Here is a 14,363-nt window from a genome sequence, read left to right on the forward strand (position 1 = left end):
TCACTCTTCAAGTTGATCCAATGCGGTCTGTCTCAATGACATATGTTACAATATGCAGAAATCGCTCTGCCATTTCCTGGTTGCTAAAATCCGTATAGCCTAATTTCAGTTTGTGACAAAACAAGCAATTGTATCATCTAATATGTTTTCAATAACCACAAATATTGTTTTTTCAGTTGTTTAAAGCGGGTGTGCAAAATCGAAAATAAAATACACGAAAACTAAACTTAAGAACAGGAAGCATAGAAGTAGTGCACATGGAACAGATCTATCGCTTCTTAGACTTGCTTTCAATGAAAAGGGACAGATCTGTAACTCACATTTCGCGGTCGTCCATCAATGTTGATCCATCAATGATCATCACATGGGCTGACATTGGTTATTTTACCCTATAGGCTAACTATTAAGCTTAGGCTAAAGCCAATGTTAACTGGTCAATAGTTTACTGCTTAGTCTATAATTATCTTACCATTGACTATGAACTCCAGCCCCTTTCGTTTTTTTCTATATCGTTTTAACAGTTTTAGAATGGTTGGTGTGACAATAAATGGTGCTTGAAATGGGTTGGTTCGTGAACGGAATGGAGTTGGCGCGCGCCAAGTAAATCAAAAGCCTGTGTTTAATTTCCACGTGGTGTATGTAGGCTCCGGGTGCTGCTATAGCAACGCAGTTCTGGGTGGTTGGGGTTATAAATAGAGGGCGTGGCAGAACTGAGTTTGGAGCGGCCAACAGTAGCATAGTAGGGCGATAGTCTCCACTGATAGAACCGACAGCGGCAGCAGGAGCAGGCAGCCACAGGATAACGTGATTACGGCTCTATTAGCTCTCCGCTAGTGAGACAGACTTAGATACAGAGCTGTGCAGAGGAAAACTGACTGTGAAACCTTAGCTCGCGCTCGTCCATGGAACACAGAAGAGATGCGTGAGAAGCCAGCTGATTCGGGTAACTGACCTGCATGAAGAAGTTGCTCACTGTCCATTCAATTGTCGGCCACTCAAAAGGACCCAAGTGACACAGCACAATGCTTGAGGTAAGAGTTATATTTAGTGTGTACCTGCTATATTCTTGGAAAGTATAACTAGAGAGTTATGTTGTATTTGTGTAAATTGACAGTTAAGGCATCTCAGTTCCTGCTAAAATTCTTACTTCTGCACCTCCTATTTTTCAGATGAAGTGACAGTCAGCTGTATTCAACCTAAACTTCTTGATCGACCAACATGCAATGGAGCGAAAAATAACAAAAACAAAAACACTGAAGAGTCCCACACCCTCACTTTCCAGTCTTCCAGTTGCAAACTACATGGTCTCCTGGATGACATTTGCTGACCTTACATGATTGTAAGGATCTAAGGAGAATCAATGGCGGGGTGGGACAACATGACGAACGTGACCAATGAGACTCTTACAAGCATGACCATCATGAGCAACATGACCAATGAGACCATCCTTTGGGGTCCGCCCTATAGCCTCCAGATCTCGTTGCCCCTAACGATCCTGGTCGGGATGCTCATCCTATTGACAGTCTTCGGCAACGTCTTAGTGGTCATCGCTGTGTTTACTAGCCGGGCCCTGAAGGCCCCTCAGAACCTCTTCCTGGTTTCGTTGGCGTCGGCGGACATTTTGGTTGCAACCCTGGTCATTCCCTTCTCCCTGGCCAACGAACTCATGGGCTACTGGTACTTTGGTAAAGTCTGGTGCGAGATCTACCTTGCACTGGACGTTCTCTTCTGTACGGCATCCATCGCCCATCTGTGCGCCATTAGTCTGGACAGGTACTGGTCAATCACCAAGGCCATCGAGTACAACCTGAAACGGACACCGCGCAGGATCAAGTGCATCATCGTCATCGTGTGGGTCATCGCCGCGGTGATCTCGTTCCCGCCCCTCATCAGCATGGAGAAGGAGAGCGATAAAGAGGAGGGGCCGGTGTGTAAGATCAACGAAGACAAGTGGTACATGATCTCGTCCAGTATTGGCTCGTTCTTCGTGCCCTGCATCATCATGATCCTCGTTTACATCCGGATCTATCAGATCGCTAAGAAACGGACGTGGTACCACCGGGCGACCGGAAACCCAAAATGGCGGCCGCAGTGTCGCGGTGACGGGCAAGAAGGAGAACGGAGTTGGGGGAGTCGGAGGTGACCAACACGCTTGTCACGAGAAGCTCAACGGAGAGCAAGGAGACAGAGAGGGGGATGAACACAGAGGAGAGGACGAGAAAGAAGGGGAGATAAACGGCGTGGACATGGAGGACTCCTCGTCGTCTGACCACCAGGTCAACAACCCCTGTTCTATCAAGAAGAAGAAACGCACGGCAAAAACCAAACTGAGCCAGATCAAACCAGGAGTGGACCACCCGGCGCTGCCTAAACTGGTGGTGAGACAGAGCTCTAAGGGGAGTCGATGGAAGGGGAGACAGAACAGGGAGAAACGGTTCACCTTACGTCTTGGCTGTGGTCATTGGAGTTTTGTCGTTTGCTGGTTCCCTTCTTCTTTACCTACACTCTGACGGCGCTCTGTGACTCGTGTTACATACCTGACACACTGTTTAAATTCTTCTTCTGGTTCGGCTACTGTAACAGTTCAGCCAATCCCATTATCTATACAATCTTCAACAATGACTTCCGAAGATCTTTTAAAAAGATTCTCTGCAGGGATAAACGAAGAATGGTATGATTAGACTTGGGACTTTTTGGTTGATTGTATGTTTTTTTTTAAATATAAATTGTTATCGTGCATGGTCGGATCCGTGGCTTTAAACAAATAATGTATGAATGACAAATACCTGTGACAAAACATCTACATGTTTTATGTTGCAAAGGCTTTTGGGGGAAAGACTAAAACCCACTACAGTACGTGCAGTAAAAGCATCAAAATGTTGTTTTTCCAAAGGTCGGCAGCACTACGCCACACCACAGCTTGAAACAAACTATCCTGTGAATACAGACTTTAAAAAAAAGCTCAACCATTCCAGCCACGTTCCAACATTCAACCAATGTTTTTCTACAGTTTTGTGAATGTTTAAAACACAATATTGGATAAACGTGGCCAGGAGTATGATGCTATATGTAGTATTTTATGATATGTTGATATGATGTTGAAATAATTGTCTCTTTCTGAGCCACCTTGGTGTTTTCTATTCATTGTTAAACACACGGCCATTTCATATGATATCAAGCTACATCTGGGAGAAAGGTTTGCCATAGTTATGTTAAAGAATAAACATCTCTCAATTACCATTGTCATGGTTTCTGAACTCTTATATGAAGGTCAACTCTGAGATGACAGCATCACAATAGTATATGTGGTCACACACACACACACACACACACACACACACACACACACACACACACACACACACACACAGACACACACAGACACACACACACACACACACACACACACACACACACACACACACACAGACAGACAGAGCAGTGCTACTTCTGATGAAAATAATAATGCCTTAAGTTCATGGCTAGGGAGAGAACACAGACAATGGGATCGGGAGAAAGAAGTGAGACTGATCATTGTTCACGAAAGAGCTGAAAGACACTGCTTCAGTGTGAGGACGGAATATAGTGTGTAATTTCAGAAGTAGCACACTGTATAAGGATAGCGTTCCATTTTGAACATAGCCTAGCAGCTGTAATCAAAGGAACAATGTTAATTCCCAGTCTGTTCAGACTGACACACACACACACACACACACACACACACACACACACACACACACTGGTAGTTAGGCAGTTATGAGAGCAGGTCTCATCTATGTTGCAGAGTAACGTATCATTTAGAGTTCCACGTACCGCCACCTCACGCATCATTAAACCCAGGATGTGGATCAAGCTGGCTCATCAAACCAGAACCTGATAGACTGGTCATGGGCAGAACACTCACAAACAAACACACACTCTCTCTCGCTCTCTCTAACTACTGAGCTCACATTTAAAGAAGACATCAAATGAATGTTAGTCTAATCCTAGCTATGAATGTTAGTCTTGCCCTGGCTATGAATGTTAGTCTAACCCTAGCTATGAATGTTAGTCTAGCCTTAGCTATGAATGTTAGTCTAGACCTAGCTATGAATGTTAGTCTAGCCCTAGCTATGAATGTTAGTCTAGCCCTAGTTATGAATGTTAGTCTAGCCCTAGCTATGAATGTTAGTCTAGCCCTATCTATGAATGTTAGTCTTGCCCTAGTTATGTTAGTCTAGCCCTAGCTATGAATGTTAGTCTAGCCCTAGTTATGTTAGTCTAGCCCTAGCTATGAATGTTAGTCTAGACCTAGCTATGTTAGTCTAGCCCTAGTTATGTTAGTTTAGCCTAGCTAAGAGAAACAGACCATAGACTTTTTTGTAGATTTTTACTCCAAACAAACACCACGCTCTGTGTTCACTTGGGCCACATAACAAGAACCTCATATGAATCAGCTCAACTAACAGACCGGCTGGTAAGTCTACAGCCACACACACACACACACACACACACACACACACACACACACACACACACACACACACACACACACACACACACACACACACACACACACACACACACACACACACACACACACACACACACACACACACACACACACACACACACACACACACACACACACACACACACAACACACAAAGCACACACATCCCTCATGGTGATAGATCAACAAACCTGAGTGCTCATTTGTCACCAAGAGGGCCCAACCAATCAAAATAAAGGAATCAATGTCACCCTCTTTCCTGCCATCTCCGACATATCAATTGAAGTTAGGAGGAGATGCTGTGGAGCTGGAATCACATTTGACCTGACTGCCTCACTGGTGATGTTATAATACCGTATAGTGGAGGAGGGAAATGATGATGAATCCAACACACCTGCGTAATATTCTGACCTCCAGGGCACTTTCAGCAAAAAACATCAGCTTTTTCAAGGTTCCTACCCAAACATACCAATCAATATCATCGGGTTAGAATAGGGAAATAGGATTATGGGCATTGGTGTGATGATGAATTGTAGAAAGCTGAAAAACATACGCACATCCAGGTACTTTCCTCAGGTACTGGAGTTGTAGGCAAACTAATGGACAACAGGAAGGAAAACGCTGCACACTGCTGCTCATGCTCCCAGGTGATATTTATTAACAACAAGGTTTCGACCCCTAGGTCTTCATCAGGCATCCATAACCCAGGTGGGGGTGGAAGGGCCTACAGTACCTAGATACAGGTTAGTATAAATAGGAGCCATAGTGCTCCCCATTGTTGTCCCTTTGGTCTGGAGGAAGAAGTCTCCTCTGAAGAGATAGTTGGAGGGTAGTGCCAGTTCAGCCAAGTCCACCATACAATTGGTGCTGGGTAGAGCATTAGGGGGACGTACATTGAGGTAGAACATGAGGGCCTCTTGGCTGCCCTGATGGGGGATGTTAGTATATAGACTGGTAACATCAAAAGTACACAGAGTAGAATTTTCAGGTACAGTTGAAGTCGCAAGATTACATACACTAAGGTTAACAAACAATAGTTTTGGCAAGTCGGTTAGGACATCTACTTTGTGAATGACACATGACACATGCATGAAGTAATTTTTCCAACAATTGCTTACAGACAGATTATTTCACTTATAATTCACTGTATCACACTTCCAGTGGTCAGAAGTTTACATACACTAAATTGACTGTGCCTTTAAACAGCTTGGAAAATTCCAGAAAATTATGTCATGGCTTTAGAAGCTTCTGATAGGCTAATTGATATCATTGGAGTCAATTGGAGGTGTACCTGTGGATGCATTTCAAGGCCTACCTTCAAACCCAGTGCCTCTCTGCTTGACATCATGGGAAAATCAAAAGAAATCTGCCAAGACCTCAGACAAAAAATTGTAGACCTCCACAAGTCTGGTTCATCCTTGGGAGCAATTTCCAAACGCCTGAAGATACCACGTTCATCTGTACAAACAATAGTACGCAAGTATAAACACCACGGGACCACGCAGCCTTCATAGCGCTCAGGACGGAGACGCGTTCTGTCTCCTAGAGATGAACGTACTTTGGTGTGAAAAGTGCAAATCAATTCCAGAACAACAGCAAAGGACCTTGTGAAGATGCTGGAGGAAACAGGTACAAAAGTATCTATATCCACAGTAAAACAGGTCCTATGTTGACATAATCTGAGAGGCTGCTCAGCGAGGAATAAGCCATTGCTCCAAAACCTCCATAAAAAAAAAGCCAGACTACGGTTTGCAACGGCACATGGGGACAAAGTTCGTACTTTTTGGAGAAATGTCCTCTGGTCTGATTAAGCAAAAATAGAACTGTTTGGCCATAATGACCATCGTTATGTTTGGAGGAAAAAAGGGGTACGAAAGCCAAAGAACATCATCCCAACCATGAAGCACGGGGTGGCAGCATCATGTTGTGGGGGTGCTTTGCTGCAGGAGGAACTGCTGCACTTCACAAAATAGATGACATCATGAGAAATAAAAACTATGTGGTTTTATTGAAGCAACATCAGGACATCAGTCAGGAAGTTAAAGCTTGGTTACAAATGTGTCTTCCAAATGGACAATGACTCCAAGCATACTTCCAAAGTTGTGGCAAAATGGCTTAAGGACAACAAAGTCAATGTATTGGAGTAGCCATCACAAAGCCCTGACCTCAATCCCATAGAAAAATTGTGGGCAGAACTGAAAGCACGTGTGTGAGCAAGGAGGCCTTACAATCCTAACTCAAGTTGCACTAGCTCTGTCAGGAGGAATGGGCCAAAATTCATCAAACTTATTGTGGGAAGCTTGTGGAAGGCTACCCAAAATGTTTGACCCAAGTTAAACAATTTAAAGGCAATGCTAGCAAATACTAATTGAGTGTATGTAAACTTCTGACCCATTGGGAATATGATGAAAGAAATAAAATGAAATAAAATCATTCTCTCTACTATTATTCTGACATTTCACATTGATAAAATAAAGTGGTGATCCTAACTGACCTAAGACAGGGAATTTTTACTAGGATTAAATGTCAGGAATTGTGTATTTGGCGACGGCGCATGTAAACTTCCGACTTCAACTGGAACAAGGATTTTTTTTAAATGGACGAATTGTGAAAAAAAAAAAAAAGAAGAAATAAAAAAGGACAGAGAGAGAGAGAAAGAGATACATGAATGTATTTAGCTACCTGTGTTTTCCACAATGAGAATGTCGTCTACGTGGCAGTAGAATACCCCCCAAAATGTTGATGATTCATCGGATTTAAAACCTGTTATTAACTTCCAGTAGGCCTAACTTAATACCTATTATTAAATATGTTAGCTTAATAACGGCAACAATCTATTTGCAATTAGTACTGTTCGTACACTGAGATTGTAGCATAGAGGTTGGACATACCAACAATAGGTCATGGTAACCTTAATAATAATCTCCATGACAACTACATTATATATTTTCTTGTTAATTGAACCTTTATGTAACTAGGCCCATCAGTTAAGAACAAATTCTTATTTATAATGATGGTAGCTACTGTATTCTAGTCTGGGTGAACACATAAAGCTATTGTTCACTTCAACTGGAATAATCTATTTGATAATGGATCGGGCTGTATGTCCAACACATGATGAATATATGCCAAAACCAGTTTATGGTTAACCTTAATAATAACCTTAATAATCTCTATGATAAATGCAGGGAAATGCCAAAATAAAGGAAACACTTGCGTAAATGAGGGATACAACGTATATTGAAAGCAGGTGCTTCCACACAGGTGTGGTTTTCTGAGTTAATTAAGCAATTAACATCCCATCATGCTTAGGGTCATGTATACAAATGCCCAGTTGCCCACTACTGTGGCTACCATGGCTAGAAGAAGAGCTCTCAGTGACTTTGAAAGAGGGGTCGCAAAGGAGCATAGGGGTATGTGTGTGTGCGTGTGTGTGTGTGTGTGTGTGTGTGTGTGTGTGTGTGTGTGTGTGTGTGTGTGTGTGTGTGTGTGTGTGTGTGTGTGTGTGTGTGTGTGTGTGTGTGTGTGTGTGTGTGTGTGTGTGTGTGTGTGTGTGTGTGTGTGTGTGTGTGTCAGTCAGTTACCAGATCTCAACCCAATTGAACACTTATGGGAGATTCTGGAGCAGCACCTGAGACAGCCTTTTCCACTAAATGATGGAATTTCTCGTGGGAGAATGGTGTCGCATCCTCCAAGAGTTCCAGACACTTCTAGAATCTATGCCAAGGTGCATTGAAGCTGTTCTGGCAGCTCGTCGTGGCCCAACTCCCTATTAAGACACTTCATGTTGGTGTTTCCTTTAGGTTGTCAGTTACCTGTACATGATAGTACCATAGAAATATAATGAATATCTATTTTAAATGAATAGATCTATATTTCTATGGATAGTACTGTATTAGGCTGGGTGTATTGTATACCATGATGCCAAATTCCCTAAACACAGATTTCCCGGAAAACTATTTGGGTGGACAATCTATTTTCCAGAGCTCATTATTACCGAACGCAATTATCTCTCATCCTCTCACAGACAAACAGAGGACATTTGGGGATTTGATTATTGAGCCTTCCTGTCATTCTGAAACACACACAGGCGCACATGCACACAGTCATACACTCACAGACACAAACTCTAAACAGACACACATACTCAGCCGTTTTTTTCTCTCCTCTCTCTCTGTGCCGTAGATGGAAACAGGAAGATTTCCTGTTCACTCTGATAAGAGACATAACATTGATGTTTTCAGTCGCTCACAGTTGCATTAATGAGGCTTTAACAGAATACAGCAAAGACACACACACACACACACACACACGCACACACACACACACACACACACACACACACACACACACACACACACACACACACACACACACACACACACACACACACACACACACACACACACACACACACACACACACACACACACACACACACACACACACACACACACACACACACACACACACACACACACACACACACAATCATAAAGGAGATTCTTCCCATGAACAAACGTCAATCATGGATATATTAGAGTATATTATATTATAGGGTTTAATTCTGATATAATAATGATAGATGATTATAACAGTTATATTAAGACCCATTCCTATTGGTGCTCTCTGATCCAGTGTTCCGGGTGTTCATTCCTCACTGTGTGAGGGCATACAGTATAAAGACTGTTGTAAAGGAGGGACAGAGCTTCACTGTGTTCTCAAATTCATGTTCAGGGAGAGATATTATTATTCTAATCTGAAGTCACATTGAGTGGGTGATGATGGACAGCTTGTGGGTGTGTGATGGAGATTAGACCTAAGAACTCTCCTATTTGGCAGTCTGTAATGGCATTAAACATAAACTGACATTTTGATCCAGAAACCAAAACTGATCCTAGATCAGCACTCCTACTCTGAGACATTGTGGATACGGGCCCCTGATATGTTTGTCTTATGATGAACACAGAGGTGGTGAACAGTAGGTGGTAAAGGCTCTTTGATTAACAATGTGACTGAACAAATACATTGACAGGAAGCAGTGTTGCCAAACATAACTACTGACCTTAATTCATCATTAGGTTAGACTGACTGTCACGCCCTGACCTTAGAGAGCCATTTTATTTCTCTATTTGGTTAGGTCAGGGTGTGATGTGGGGTGGGCATTCTATGTTGTTTGTTTCTATGTTTTGTCTGGGTATGGTTCTCAATCAGGGACAGCTGTCTATCGTTGTCTCTGATTGGGAATCATACTTAGGCATCCTTTTTCCTTTTGGTAGTTGTGGGTAGTTGTCTTCGTTTGTGCATGTAAAGCCTTACGGAGTTTCACGGTCGTTTTGTTGTATTATTGTTTTGTTGGCGACATTTGCAAATAAAGGAAACTGTACGCTCACCACGCTGCACGTTGGTCCATTCCATACGACGGTCGTGACACTGATATTCATAGCTAGGGCTAAACTAACACTTATAGCTATGTCTAGATGAACATTCTTAGCTTGGGTTAGACTAACATTCCTAGCTAGGGCTAAACTATCATTCCTAGCTAGGGCTAGACTAACATTTCTAGCTAGGGCTAGACTAACATTCCTTGCTAGGATTAGACTAACATTCATAGCTAGGATTAAACTAACATTCCTAGCTAGGTCTAGACTAACATTCATAGCTAGGCGAGACTAACATTCATAGCTAGGATTAGACTAACATTCCTAGCTAGGGCTAGACTAACAACCCAAAAGGCAGACTATTATGTATCAGGCATCTACTATGGTGGGAAATGAAGACAGCAGCTGACAACTTATGATAAGGCTGAGGACTGCTGGCAGAGTTAGCAAGACAGAGGAAATGACTATTCATTAGTTAAAGGACCAGTTTAGAAAATTTGTTGTGGAAACAGAATGGATGTGATAATGAGGATTCAGGAAGTCAATGAGAATGGAATCGATGAAGCAGAGGGCCGCAGATGAAGGATCCAGAGGGTTGACCCTGTAGAGTTTGGCTTGGAGTCTCGGGTAGACGTCCCGGGGCTGTGGTAGCAAGGCTGCTGTGGTGATGACAATCTCCCCCAAGAGATCCTCGGAAGAACCTTATAGATACTAGCTAGACGGATGCAAAACCTTGATCAGGCTCGTAACATGCAGTGTCATTCAACGCAACATGCACTAGACTAACATTCATAGCTAGGGATAGACTAACATTCATAGCTAGGGCTAGACTAACATTTATAGCTAGGGCTAGACTAACATTTATAGCTAGGGCTAGACTAACATTTATAGCTAGGGCTAGACTAACATTTATAGCTAGGGCTAGACTAACATTCATAGCTAGGGCTAGACTAACATTTATAGCTAGGGCTAGACTAACATTTATAGCTAGGTCTAGACTAACATTCATAGCTAGGGCTAGACTAACATTTATAGCTAGGGCTAGACTAACATTTATAGCTAGGGCTAGACTAACATTCATAGCAAGGGCTAGACTAACATTCATACCTAGAGCTCGACTAACATAACTAGGGCTAGACTAACATTTATAGCTATGGCTAGACTAACATTTATAGCCAGGGCTAGACTAACATTCATAGCTAGGGCTAGACTAACATTTATAGCTAGGGCTAGACTAACATTCACATAACTGTAAACTCTCAGGCAGAGATTGTATTGCCAAAGAATTCCTTCACATAATTCAAACCAGACGCAAAGAGATTCAGGTTCACAGCCAACAGGTGTGTGTGTGCTTGCATTGTGATGAAATTCCTGTCTATCCCCGTCCACAACACCCTCGCAAAACTAAAACCTACTTGAAGGTAACAGCGCTCACTGTTGCCCCTAGTGGCTGATTTCCACGTCATCTCCAGACGTCCTCAGATGGATGGACGTAGAATACTGACTTGTACCGTGTGCTACCGGGCTGGAACAGATACCTACAGAAAGCATCTCTGTGTCATTTTATTGGGGTTGAATGTAATGGTGTTATCTTTCATATTGGAACCCGACACCTTGATTCTGTATCTGTTATGTTGTTAGAGGAAAGTTTCCTATCAAAGAAAAAAAGTTTCCTATCTCTTATACTTCCTACTGAGAAGCATTGTGATCATAACTCATTTCAATCTCCTGTTACATACACACACACACACACACACACACACACACACACACACACACACACACACACACACACACACACACACACACACACACACACACACACACACACACACATACATACACACACACACACACACACACACACACTCACACACACACGCACACACACACACACACACACACACACACGCACACACACACGCACACACACGCACAACTCGCCTTTCCTGACACAGTTGAAACAGTCCGTCTCTGTCCTATTCAGACACAGTCGGCAAATTTACCACGGTAACTCTTCCTCTCTGTCCGTTGGTTTATAATGAATCTATACACCAGCCTAGCGCTCCAGTCTCCAGCAGAAACAGACCGGCCGTAGGGCAGTTTGGCAAATGCCAGATGGGCTGGTCCATTGTTAGCTGAGTGGGCCTGTCTAAATAGTTTTTTCTTGAGCAGAATTATAATTATTTGGTTAATACTGGGGGCCTTGAAGAAAACCATGGGCCTTTATGGGGGCCTTGAATAAAACCATGGGCCATTATGGGGGCCTTGAAGAAAACCATGGGTCATTATGGGGGCCTTGAAGAAAACCATGGGTCATTATGGGGGCCTTGAAGAAAACCATGGGCCATTATGGGGGCCTTGAAGAAAACCATGGGTCATTATGGGGGCCTTGAAGAAAACAATGGGCCATTATGGGGGCCTTGAAGAAAACAATGGGCCATTATGGGGGCCTTGAAGAAAACCATGGGCCATTATGGGGGCCTTGAAGAAAACCATGGGTCATTATGGGGGCCTTGAAGAAAACAATGGGCCATTATGGGGGCCTTGAAGAAAACAATGGGCCATTATGGGGGCCTTGAAGAAAACAATGGGCCATTATGGGGGCCTTGAAGAAAACCATGGGCCATTATGGGGGCCTTGAAGAAAACCATGGGCCATTATGGGGGCCTTGAAGAAAACCATGGGCCATTATGGGGGCCTTGAAGAAAACAATAGGCTAGTTTGGGGGCCTCGAGGAAAACCGGTGTGTTAGAAATGCCCAGGCCGATTTCTGGTCCCAGTCCGTCTCTGGTCTCCAGCCCATAAAGCAATATATTATATTATATTATATTATACAAATCTCTCCTGTCATTCTCTCTCCACAGTCTCTATGGGCTTTTTCATTACTGGTACCTACTAAAAGAGAATGCTAGAAATTAATGGAATGCCTTCTTATCCTATTAGAACCCAATGGCCTGTGGAAAGTATTGGGGGCACACACACACCACTTCCCTCTGTCATCGCAATGCGTCATTAGAGGTTTTATACATTTTTTGCATTTCTAGAAAAAAGTCATGCCGGTGATTCATAAATGCAGATTTTTTTATACAACTGCATTTTTCTATGAGTATCTTGTTGTAGCTGGAACCTGATGCACCTGAGGGAGGGATGTGTGTGTTAATGTGTGTGATGGACAACAATCAGCCAGGAGCAGAGAGCTCTTAATGGGATGACATGAATGAAACAGATATTGTGAAGTGGCCAACAGATATTGAAGAGGGCCAACAGATATTGAAGAGGGCCAACAGATATTGAAGAGGGCCAACAGATATTGAAGAGGGCCAACAGATATTGAAGAGGGCAAACAGATATTGAAGAGGGCCAACAGATATTGAAGAGGGCAAACAGATATTGAAGAGGGCCAACAGATATTGAAGAGGGCCAACAGATATTGAAGAGGGCCAACAGATATTGAAGAGGGCCAACAGATATTGAAGAGGGCCAACAGATATTGAAGAGGGCCAACAGATATTGAAGAGGGCCAACAGATATTGAAGAGGGCCAACAGATATTGAAGAGGGCCAACAGATATTGAAGAGGGCCAACAGATATTGAAGAGGGCCAACAGATATTGAAGAGGGCCAACAGATATTGAAGAGGGCCAACAGATATTGAAGAGGGCAAACAGATATTGAAGAGGGCCAACAGATATTGAAGAGGGCCAACAGATATTGAAGAGGGCCAACAGATATTGAAGAGGGCCAACAGATATTGAAGAGGGCCAACAGATATTGAAGAGGGCCAACAGATATTGAAGAGGGCCAACAGATATTGAAGAGGGCCAACAGATATTGAAGAGGGCCAACAGATATTGAAGAGGGCCAACAGATATTGAAGAGGGCAAACAGATATTGAAGAGGGCAAACAGATATTGAAGAGGGCCAACAGATATTGAAGAGGGCCAACAGATATTGAAGAGGGCCAACAGATATTGAAGAGGGCCAACAGATATTGAAGAGGGCCAACAGATATTGAAGAGGGCCAACAGATATTGAAGAGGGCCAACAGATATTGAAGAGGGCCAACAGATATTGAAGAGGGCCAACAGATATTGAAGAGGGCCAACAGATATTGAAGAGGGCCAACAGATATTGAAGAGGGCCAACAGATATTGAAGAGGGCCAACAGATATTGAAGAGGGCCAACAGATATTGAAGAGGGCCAACAGATATTGAAGAGGGCCAACAGATATTGAAGAGGGCCAACAGATATTGAAGAGGGCCAACAGATATTGAAGAGGGCCAACAGATATTGAAGAGGGCCAACAGATATTGAAGAGGGCCAACAGATATTGAAGAGGGCCAAGCGTGTCATGATGAATGTATTATTCGACAAATTAGATATTTTCACTCATCTTTGGTAAACTTTTAAAAAAACATTTTTTTTACAACATTGCTCCATTTCAACTGACACTATTTTTTGTGCACGTTATGGGGAATAGGGTGCAT

At 43.0% G+C, this 14,363-nt stretch overlaps 1 pseudogene; it reads left to right on the forward strand.

Moving 5' to 3' along the window:
* Positions 1–352: 352 nt before the first annotated feature.
* LOC127919418 (alpha-2A adrenergic receptor-like) lies at positions 353–2,886 on the forward strand (annotated as a pseudogene).
* The last annotated feature ends 11,477 nt before the right edge of the window (positions 2,887–14,363 follow it).

This window comes from Oncorhynchus keta, unplaced genomic scaffold, assembly GCF_023373465.1.
Source record: "Oncorhynchus keta strain PuntledgeMale-10-30-2019 unplaced genomic scaffold, Oket_V2 Un_contig_16600_pilon_pilon, whole genome shotgun sequence".
Taxonomy (NCBI): domain Eukaryota; kingdom Metazoa; phylum Chordata; class Actinopteri; order Salmoniformes; family Salmonidae; genus Oncorhynchus; species Oncorhynchus keta.